Genomic DNA, 8,889 nt, shown 5'->3' with positions numbered 1-8,889 from the left:
TGCCCCCACTGAGAATGCATACTCTAAGGATTGCAGGTATGAATTGTTAACCACAAAGTGTTTAGTTGCTGACATTTGAGTATACAGGACTGGGAAAGGGATCCAAGGGAATCTGGATGGGTCACCAACAGTTTTGCCACATAGTTGTTCTAAATATTTTGTGTAATTTATTATTATTTTGTGGGAGGGTTAGTCCAATACAAGCTATCTGATCATGGCCAGAGCCAGAAGGCCCCCATTTCTCTTTATTTCTAATAGTAAAATGAAAAGTATTTCACAGGCATCAGCAAGCAGATAAGGGAGGTACAATCTTCTCTTTGATTCTGCATTCTCATAATATCAAAACTTATTGTGGATAGGAACTTCTTTTAATCTCTTAAGGGAGCCTGAGTTGTAAAGGACAATATCCACACTTTGCTTATTCAAAGGGGAGCACTAGCTGAAATGCTAGCAGACTAATGTTTGTGGTAGAGGAATGGGCCTGATGTATGAGGAGGGAAGTGTCTCAGCATCACTGAGCTTTATCACTGAGACCTACAATTTTAATGGTTATGAGTTCTAATTTTACCCATCATTGGTTGTGTGACTTGGGCAAGATAATGGATATGAGTTAATGAGTAAAGGAAGGTCATGTTAATAGATTTTATTTCTTTTCTTTTTTTTTAAGGATATATTCATCTTTTTCAGAGAGACAGAGCGCCAGAGATTGTGAGTGGGGGAGGGGCAGAGGGAGAGAATCCTTTTTTCTTATAAGGCTTTTTTGGGGGTATTTGCTTTTGTGCTACTTCAAATAACATCTTCGGGGGCACCTGGGTGGCTCAGTTGGTTAAGTCTAAATTCTATCTCATTTTTCACTTTTATAGTTTTTACTTATGTTTTCTCAAAACTTCTATCATTTCATTGATTTGCTTTAGCTCATTTTGAATTATTAAGCTGTGATTTTCAGCTGTTTTGTGGGCATGTTTTAAACTTTGTTTTCATTGTGTGATTTAGTGATGTTATTGATGTTATCCTAAGATCTTTTTTCCTCATAATAACTTGGAGATTTGACTGCCTTCCTTTTTGTTGCTCATATTTATGGGAAATTAGTTTGCTTGAACTTTATTTTACGTTTTTTGTTTTTAAATTAAGCTCTTCATCCAGTGTGGGTCTTGAACTCACAATCCTGAGATCAAGAGTTGTATGTTCCGCTGACTGAGCCAGCCAGGTTGCCCCAATTTGCCTGAACTTTTAGATGAGAAAAATAAGGATAATTTTTCTAGCTGCTTGGTCAAAGCTCTCTTTTCTATTATTTTATGAAGTGTTCAGAAATATTGCCTTGAGGGCACCTGGGTGACTCAGTTGGTTAAGTGACTGCCTTCGGCTCAGGTCATGATCCTGGAGTCCTGGGATTGAGCCCACATCGGGCTCCCTGCTCAGTGGGGAGTCTGCTTCTCCCTCTGACCCTCTTCCGTTTTGTGCTCTCTGTCTCTCATTCTCTCTCTCTCAAATAAATGAAATCTTAAAAAAAAAAAGAAATATTGCCTTGAACTTTCTGAGATCTCTTGGCTCCACTTTTTTTTCCATCCTTTCATTTGTTCAGCAAATTTTTTTTTTAAAGCTTTTATTTATTTATTTGACACAGAGAGATACAGCCAGAGAGGGAACACAAGCAGGGGGAGTGGGAGAGGGAGAAGCAGGCTTCCCGCGGAGCAGGGGGCCCCATGCGGGGCTCGATCCCAGGACTCCGGGATGACGACCGGAGCTGAAGGCAGACGCTTAACGACTGAGCCACCCAGGCGCCCCCAGCAAATGTTTATCGAGGACTTGCACTATACCAGGCACTGTGCTGCCTGCTTTAAGTGGCTTTAATGTGCATTGGGACCAAGGGGCACAGAGGAAGTGGGGGGGGCGGCTGGCAAGGGAGGAGAAGCAGAGATGAAGATGGGCCTGATCCAGTCTGGGTCAGGGAGCCTCTGCCCTCAGGGGCCAGGTGCTGCGGAGGCCTAGGACCTAGGCTGCTTATCCCAACTGGATGTCCCTGGCCATTCCTGTGATGCCCACTTTTTTTTTCCCCCCTTAAGATCTATTTATTTTTTGAGAGAGAGAGAGAGAGAGTACAAGCAGGGGGAAGGAGCAGAGGGAGAAGCAGACTCCCCAACGAGCAGGGAGCCTGATGCAGCCCGATCCCAGGACCCTGGGATCATAACCCGAGCAGAGGGCAGACACTTAACCAACTGAGCCACCCAGTCGCCCTGTAATGCTCACTCTAAAGGCACTTTCAACACTGCCCTGTCGGAAAGAGGGCTTTCACGTTCAGCTGGAAGTTGGAAGGCAAAAAGGGGAGAGGGCCCCCAAGCAAGCCCCCTGGGGTGACAGGAGCTGACAGTGCTCCTGAACTACTTAGGACAGGCACCATGACCTTCCCAAGCGCCTACTTATCTTTGGAATCCTTAATAGAAGAAGGTAAATCAGACAAGACCCTGTGAATAAGACCTGAATTCCTTACTGCTTTGTGAACTCTGCGTTCCAAGGTTAACAGGGAAGCGTCCACTAGGCTGGTCTTTGGGGGAGCAGGAAAGAAGAGCCAGGGGGTGGCACCCCGTAAACTTCCCCCAAAACCAGAAGAGGGAGGAGGGCCTAAGGCAGAAAGCAAAGGCAGCTTGAAAGGAGCAGGCAAGGGCTGGCCAGGGGGTGAGCAGCCCTGCCTCAGACTGGCACCGGTGGGCAGGAACCAGTTCTCCCGCCAGCACACGTGGAGCCCACAGGCCTGAGGGGATCCCCTTTAGGGGCAGAGCCTTGGGAATGGGGTCCTCAAGGTCTTCCAGAGCAGCGCTGTAGCGCCTTGCTCAGCCCCTCCCCACAACCAGCGTGTGGTGTAGGATGGGGAGTAGGGGGAACAGAGGGTGCTGTTTCCAGGCCACAGTGTGGCCTCTTTAAGTCCCTACCCTGGGTAGGGGGTAGGAGGTAGGAGGTAGGAGGGGAGAACTGACCGAGGGACGGGGAAGGGGTGGGGGAAACAAGAGGGCAGGTGGAGGGTGTGACTTCCACCTAAGTATGGCTTTTTTTTTGTTTTAGTTTTTAATTAAATTTCAGTTAATTAACATAGTGTTATATTTCAGGTGTACAATATAGTGATTCAACACTTCCATACATCACCCTGTGCTCATCTCGATAAGAGCACACCTTAATTCCTGTCACCTGTTTCACCCACCCAACCCCACCCCCCCCCCCCCATAAAAAAAAAAATTTTTTAAAAAAAATAACTGTTATGTTAATCACCATACATTACATCATTAGTTTTGGATGTAGTGTTCCATGATTCATTGTCTGCGTATAACACCCGGTGCTCCATGCAGAACGTGCCCTCCTTAGTACCCATCACCAGGCTAACCATCCCCCCACCCCCTCCCCTCTAGAACCCTCAGTTTGTTTCTCAGAGTCCACAGTCTCTCATGGTTCGTCTCCACCTCCGATTTGCCCCCCTTCATAAAAGAATGGCTTTTTAAAAGCATTTTGAAAATCACACACCCAGGGTGCCTGGGTGGCTCAGTCGGTTAAGCGTCTGCCTTCTGCCTGCTCGGCGGGAAGCCGGCTTCCCCCTCTCCCACTCCCCCTGCTTGTGTGAACCCTCTCTTGCTGTGTCTCTCTCTGTCAAGTAAATAAATAAAATCCTAAAAAAAAAAAAAAGAAAGAAAGAAAGAAAAGAAAAAAGCACACACCAGAGTCTGTGTTTAAGGGACTCTGAGGCAGAGCTGAGAGATGGAAATATGTCTGGGGCAGAAAACAGCAAGCTGGTGGTGGGTCCCCAAAAGAAAAGGAGTGGGTGTGCTCTAAGCCTCAAAAGGAAGCAAGGCAGAAGGCAGCTACAGGAAAGGTGGCACCAGACATGTGGCCTCGGGAGGAATGTGATTGCTGGGTGTACAGGCTCACAGAGAAGCCAAATAGGTGAGGGGCTTTGCAATTCCAGAGTGGACCACAGAACAACCCTTAATGGCAGAGGCAGCTTTGGTGAAGATTAAGAGAGAGAGTGAGAGCCCATCGGGTCGTGATCCTGGAGTCCGGGGATCGAGTCCCGCATCGGGCTCCCTGCTCAGCGGGGCGTCTGCTTCTCCCTCTGCTCCTCACCCTGATCTTGTGCTCTCTCTCAAATAAATAAATAAAAATATATTTAAAAAAAAAAGAGAGAAAGAGTGAGAGCCCAGAGGAAGACCTGGGGCAGGAGGCCTGTGGAGGTGCTCAAGCCCCACCTGGGTCTCTGACGGGTGCCCAGCTCCCACTCCCAGCGCCAACAGGGTGGGAGAGAAAGCAGCCCTGAAGGTGCAGATCCCTGAAAGATTGGCTTCACTTTTTGTCTGGGTCTTTTGCCTTTGTTCCCCATGTCCCTGTACTGGTCAAATGGCTTCTATTCCCTACGTTTTTATGTCAGTGTGAGCCTTTATTCTGTCCTATTAGTGATTTTTGCCATTTTCATTTCCTCATGTTCATCTTGCTTCTATCTGCTTCCTTATTCACAAATGCCGATATTATGTAGATCTTGTGGCCTCTCATGTTTAATTTTTTTCTACCCATTTCTGTCTTGGCATTTTGGTAATATATGTCACTAGGTAATACATGTCATAAGGGAGATCTTATCAGAGTGAAGAGGAAGTAATAATTAATTGTGGCCAGAGAAATCTGATAAGGTTTTATAGAGTAGATAACAGCTGAGGTAGGTTTTGAACAACAGACAGTAATTTAGTAGATATGCAAAATAACGTATTCAAAAAACTCTTTTAGAGCAGTTCCCTTGAAATTGGTTCATTTTTCCTCTCCCATGGCAATATTTCCCTATAGTACAGCAACTCGTATTGATCTTAATTTTCTTATAATCATATATTAATGTAAATATGTCTAATGGAAATCAGGGGAGTATATGGTTTTACTGCTGGGAGTGATCAGATTAAAAAAAGTCAATTAAGAATGGAACTGCCTAGGGGCGCCTGGCTGGCTCAGTTGATGGAGTATGCAACTCTTGATCTCAGAGTTGTGAGTTTGAGCCCCATGTTGGGTATAGAGAGTACTTAAAAAAAATAAAACAAAAGAAAATGAGAACTACCTAGAGCATGTGGCTTTTTTTTTTTTTAAGATTTCATTTATATGTCTGAGAGAGAGCGCAAGTGGGAGGGGGGTGCAGAGGGAGAGGGACCAGTGTGGAGCTTGACTAGGGGCTCAACGCGGGGTTGGATCTCACGACCCCAAGAATATGACCTCAGCTGAAACCAAAAGTCAGGTGCCCAACTGACTGAGCCACCCAAGTGCCCCAAGCGCATGTGCCTCTTGATCTTAGGATTGTGAGTTCAAGCCCCACATTGGGCATGGAGCCTACTTAAAGGGGGGGGGGGGCACCTGGCAGGTTCAGTTGATGGAGTATGCAACTCTTGATCTCAGGGTTGTGAGTTTGAGCCCCATGTTGGGTATAGAGATTACTTAAAAATAAAATCTTAAAAAAGAAAAAAAAAAGAATGGGAACTATTTATATTGAAAGCACAGGTAGAAGAGGACCTAGCGAAGGACACTAAGAAGTGAAATCAGAGATTTATGAGGTAAACCAGGAAAGGGTGGTCTCAGAAAAGCCAAGGAGGAAGAGAATTTTAATAATGAGTCAATGATCAACAATGTAAAATTATACAGACAGGATAAGTTGAACGTACCCTCAAGCAAGGCATCGGATTTGGTAGTTAGGAGGTCACTAAGGATTCTTAGTGATTTCATTTGCTTCATTTTCCTTTAGATACTTGGAGGTTGCTAAAATTTAATCTTGTTTTAGATCTATGTAAAATATTTACATGGTTTCAAAGTCAAGTATACAAAACATGTCTGGCTTCTATCTCCCTCTATCCTGTTCCTCCTCCCACCCCACTGGTAACAATTTCTTTTTAATTTTATGATTTATTTTCCCTTTGTTTTTTAGATTTGAAACTTTGTTTTTTCATACCCAAGTACACATGGGTGGATGGCCCCACCTGCCTCTAGTCCCACTGGCCTTCACGAGAAGGAACATTTACTTTCCGTCTATACGTTAGGGAATGTCTCAGCTTTGGTAGCTTGTAACGGGTCAGAGTGCAGGCGGGAGGGTTGGGGGCACTGATCTGCTTGGGTATCCAGTAACTGGTCAGCTGTCAGTCTGGCCTGGGTCGCGGCATTCAAAGACTAATGGTAGTAATCGCCTTTGTAAGTCTGAGGAGTACCGAGGGAAATTTTTGTCTTGCAGTCACCATAATAGCATCATCAACCTGCTGTCCATATGTTCCTATAAAATCTTTTTTAAAAAATATTTTATTTTATTTTTTTAAAGATTTTATTTATTCATTTGTGAGAGAGACAGAGAGAGCACAAGCAGGCAGAGAGGCAGAGGGAGAGGGAGAAGCAGGCTTCCCGCTGAGCAGGGAGCCCGACGCGGGACTCGATCCCAGGACCCTGGGATCATGACCTGAGCCGAAGGCAGACGCCTAACCATCTGAGCCACCCAGGCGCCCCCCCAAAATATTTTATTTTTACGTAAAATAAACCCAACATGGGGCTTGAACTCACAACCCCAAGATTAAAAGTTACACGCTCCGCCGACTGAGCCAGCCAGGTGCCCCTTTTCCTGTAAAATCTTAAACCAGCAATTATTAACTAAGGTTATCCCATCCCTGAAGGCTTCTGTTGGTCACCAGAGAATCTCTTTAAGGATCAGATTAGAGTCTTTGAATATTCTCTCCTGGGATATGTTTTTCTATCCCATTCTTTGGAATTTTCATTGCTGGTAGCAGAGACAAGTAATAGGAAGAAAATCAAAGATCCAGGAATGGGACTCTCAGTTCAAGTCCATGGGTAGCAGTAGTTTGATCTGTGTGGAGAACAACACCAAACAAACAGAGTTCCTTCAGAAGTTTCTCACTCTCATTGGCCGTTTTAGAAGAAGTTGTTTTCGTGGAAAGATAAGTAACTCTGTAGAAGTACATCTCAACCTTCTCCAGAGAAGATCACCATGCTATCTGTGTTCTTCCAGATGTACTTGGAAATTAAATACCTATCTCCTGAAGTGTGAACTATTGTAAAGTCCTAAGTTTCCAAGGAAAATGTGACTTTATTCAGTATCTGAATGCCTTCCTCAGAGTCAAAAAGGACTTCACGATGTTCATTTGCTACCTTTCCAGCAGCCAGGAAATGGGGACTGTCTTCCATGCCAATTGCAAATGTCTGGAGAGCATCCTGTACCAGAGCCTCTTTTAGCTGCTTCAACAGGGTGAAAGCAGCCAAGCTGGAATCCAAGCCCCCTGATAAAAGGCATCCAGTCCTTCTGTCTGTCACGTAATGTTTCTTAATAGCATTGTCAAAAAGGATCTGGAGAAAAAAAAAAAAAGGATCCAAAAGTAGGCATGTATATGAAGAGGAAAAAAGAACATGAATAAATCTGCTTCCCCAGGCAAACATTCCTTTACCACCATGGAAGCACAACAGGTTTGCCTTGAGTTTCCGTTTTAAGGAAACTGTCTCTTGCATTATCAGTTTGTCCCCCCTATTGGATCATTGATAGCATTTGCACATCCCCACACACCATACTCTCTCATCTTCCATCTCTCCCTCTCCTTTATAGCAAAAGTCCTTGAAAGAGTTGTCTATACTTGCTGGCTCCAGTTCTCCTCACCTTCTCTCCACAGTTTCCACATCAGTACCTGGGAGTAGTTTCTCCACACTGTTAGAGACAGCATGCAGGCGTTTGTCTCTACAGTGATGATATTTAACCATTTCCACGAACGCAACTTTGTCACTTGACTTTAAATCCAAAATTTGATAGTGTCCCAGAAGAAAAGGGTCCACTTTTTTTTTTTAAGGCTCCATTTTGATAAAGGAGTTGTGATGTGCTTCAGGTTAACAAGACCTTTGGCTTCTAAACACACAGCCCAAAATCCATCTTCTAGCATAGCATGGCTTTAAACAAAGGTCTGACTCCATAGGTGTCTGTGCCCAGGAACACTTTCTTATTGGTGGTATCCCATAAAATAAATGCAAGCTCCCCATCCAACATACAAATTATTTGCTCAGTTCCTCCTTTGTCATAACAATGGAGGATGATCTCACCATTAATTTTGGTCTAGTGATTAAGTTCAAAATAAATTCAGGGACGCCTGGGTGGCTCAGTCATTGGGTGTCTACCTTCAGCTCAGGTCATGATCCCAGGATCCTGGGATCAAGCCCCACATCAGGCTCCCTGCTCAGTGGGAAGCCTGCTTCTCCCTCTCCCACTCCCCCTGCTTGTGTTCCCTCTCTCACTTTGTCTCTCTCTGTCAAATAAATAAATAAAATCATAAAACCCCCCACAAAACTTAAAAAATAAATAAATAAATTCAAAAGGAGAATTAAAGGATAATTAAATTCAAAAGATGTGTTTCATCTCCTCGTGGTTGTAGATTTCACCATTGTAACAGAGCCACAAGTAAGGATGTTTCTTTGCTCAAATTGGCTGCATTCCAAACAGCTGGTCAACCACTGCCAACCAGTGAAATCCAAAGCAGCAGTTCATGTATCTGTTGCCATCCTGAAGATGAAATGAATCTGGACCTCTGTGTGTGATCTTCATAGCACTCAGACACTGATCAGAGATACAGTCGTCACTGCCAAAAAGGGCATAAATGCCACAACGGAGCTACCAGCTTTCTGGGTGTGAGCAGGTCAGACGGGCGGCAGGAATGGAATCAAGGGCTATGGATTATCTGTTTTTGTTTTTAATATAAGCATTATCTATATATATCTGTTATCCTCCTTTCTTAGATAAATGGTAGCATGCTCTACATACTTTTCTCTACCTTGACCTACCTTTCTTTTCTCTCTTTTCTTTCTTTCTTTCTTTTTCTTTCTTTCTTTCTTTCTTTCTTTTTTTCT

The 8,889-nt window shown here is 44.3% G+C and overlaps 1 pseudogene; it reads right to left on the bottom strand.

The window, feature by feature from the left end:
• Positions 1–5,990: 5,990 nt before the first annotated feature.
• Positions 5,991–8,889, bottom strand: part of LOC112826613 (asparagine synthetase [glutamine-hydrolyzing]-like) — a 10,071-nt pseudogene continuing 7,172 nt past the window's right edge.

This window comes from Callorhinus ursinus, unplaced genomic scaffold (assembly GCF_003265705.2).
Source record: "Callorhinus ursinus isolate GAN/ISIS: 27379988/994484 unplaced genomic scaffold, GSC_fseal_2.0 scaffold7, whole genome shotgun sequence".
In the NCBI taxonomy this organism is placed as follows: domain Eukaryota; kingdom Metazoa; phylum Chordata; class Mammalia; order Carnivora; family Otariidae; genus Callorhinus; species Callorhinus ursinus.
The sequence above is the reverse complement of the archived record's forward strand: the minus strand, read 5'-3'. Positions and strand labels throughout refer to the sequence as shown.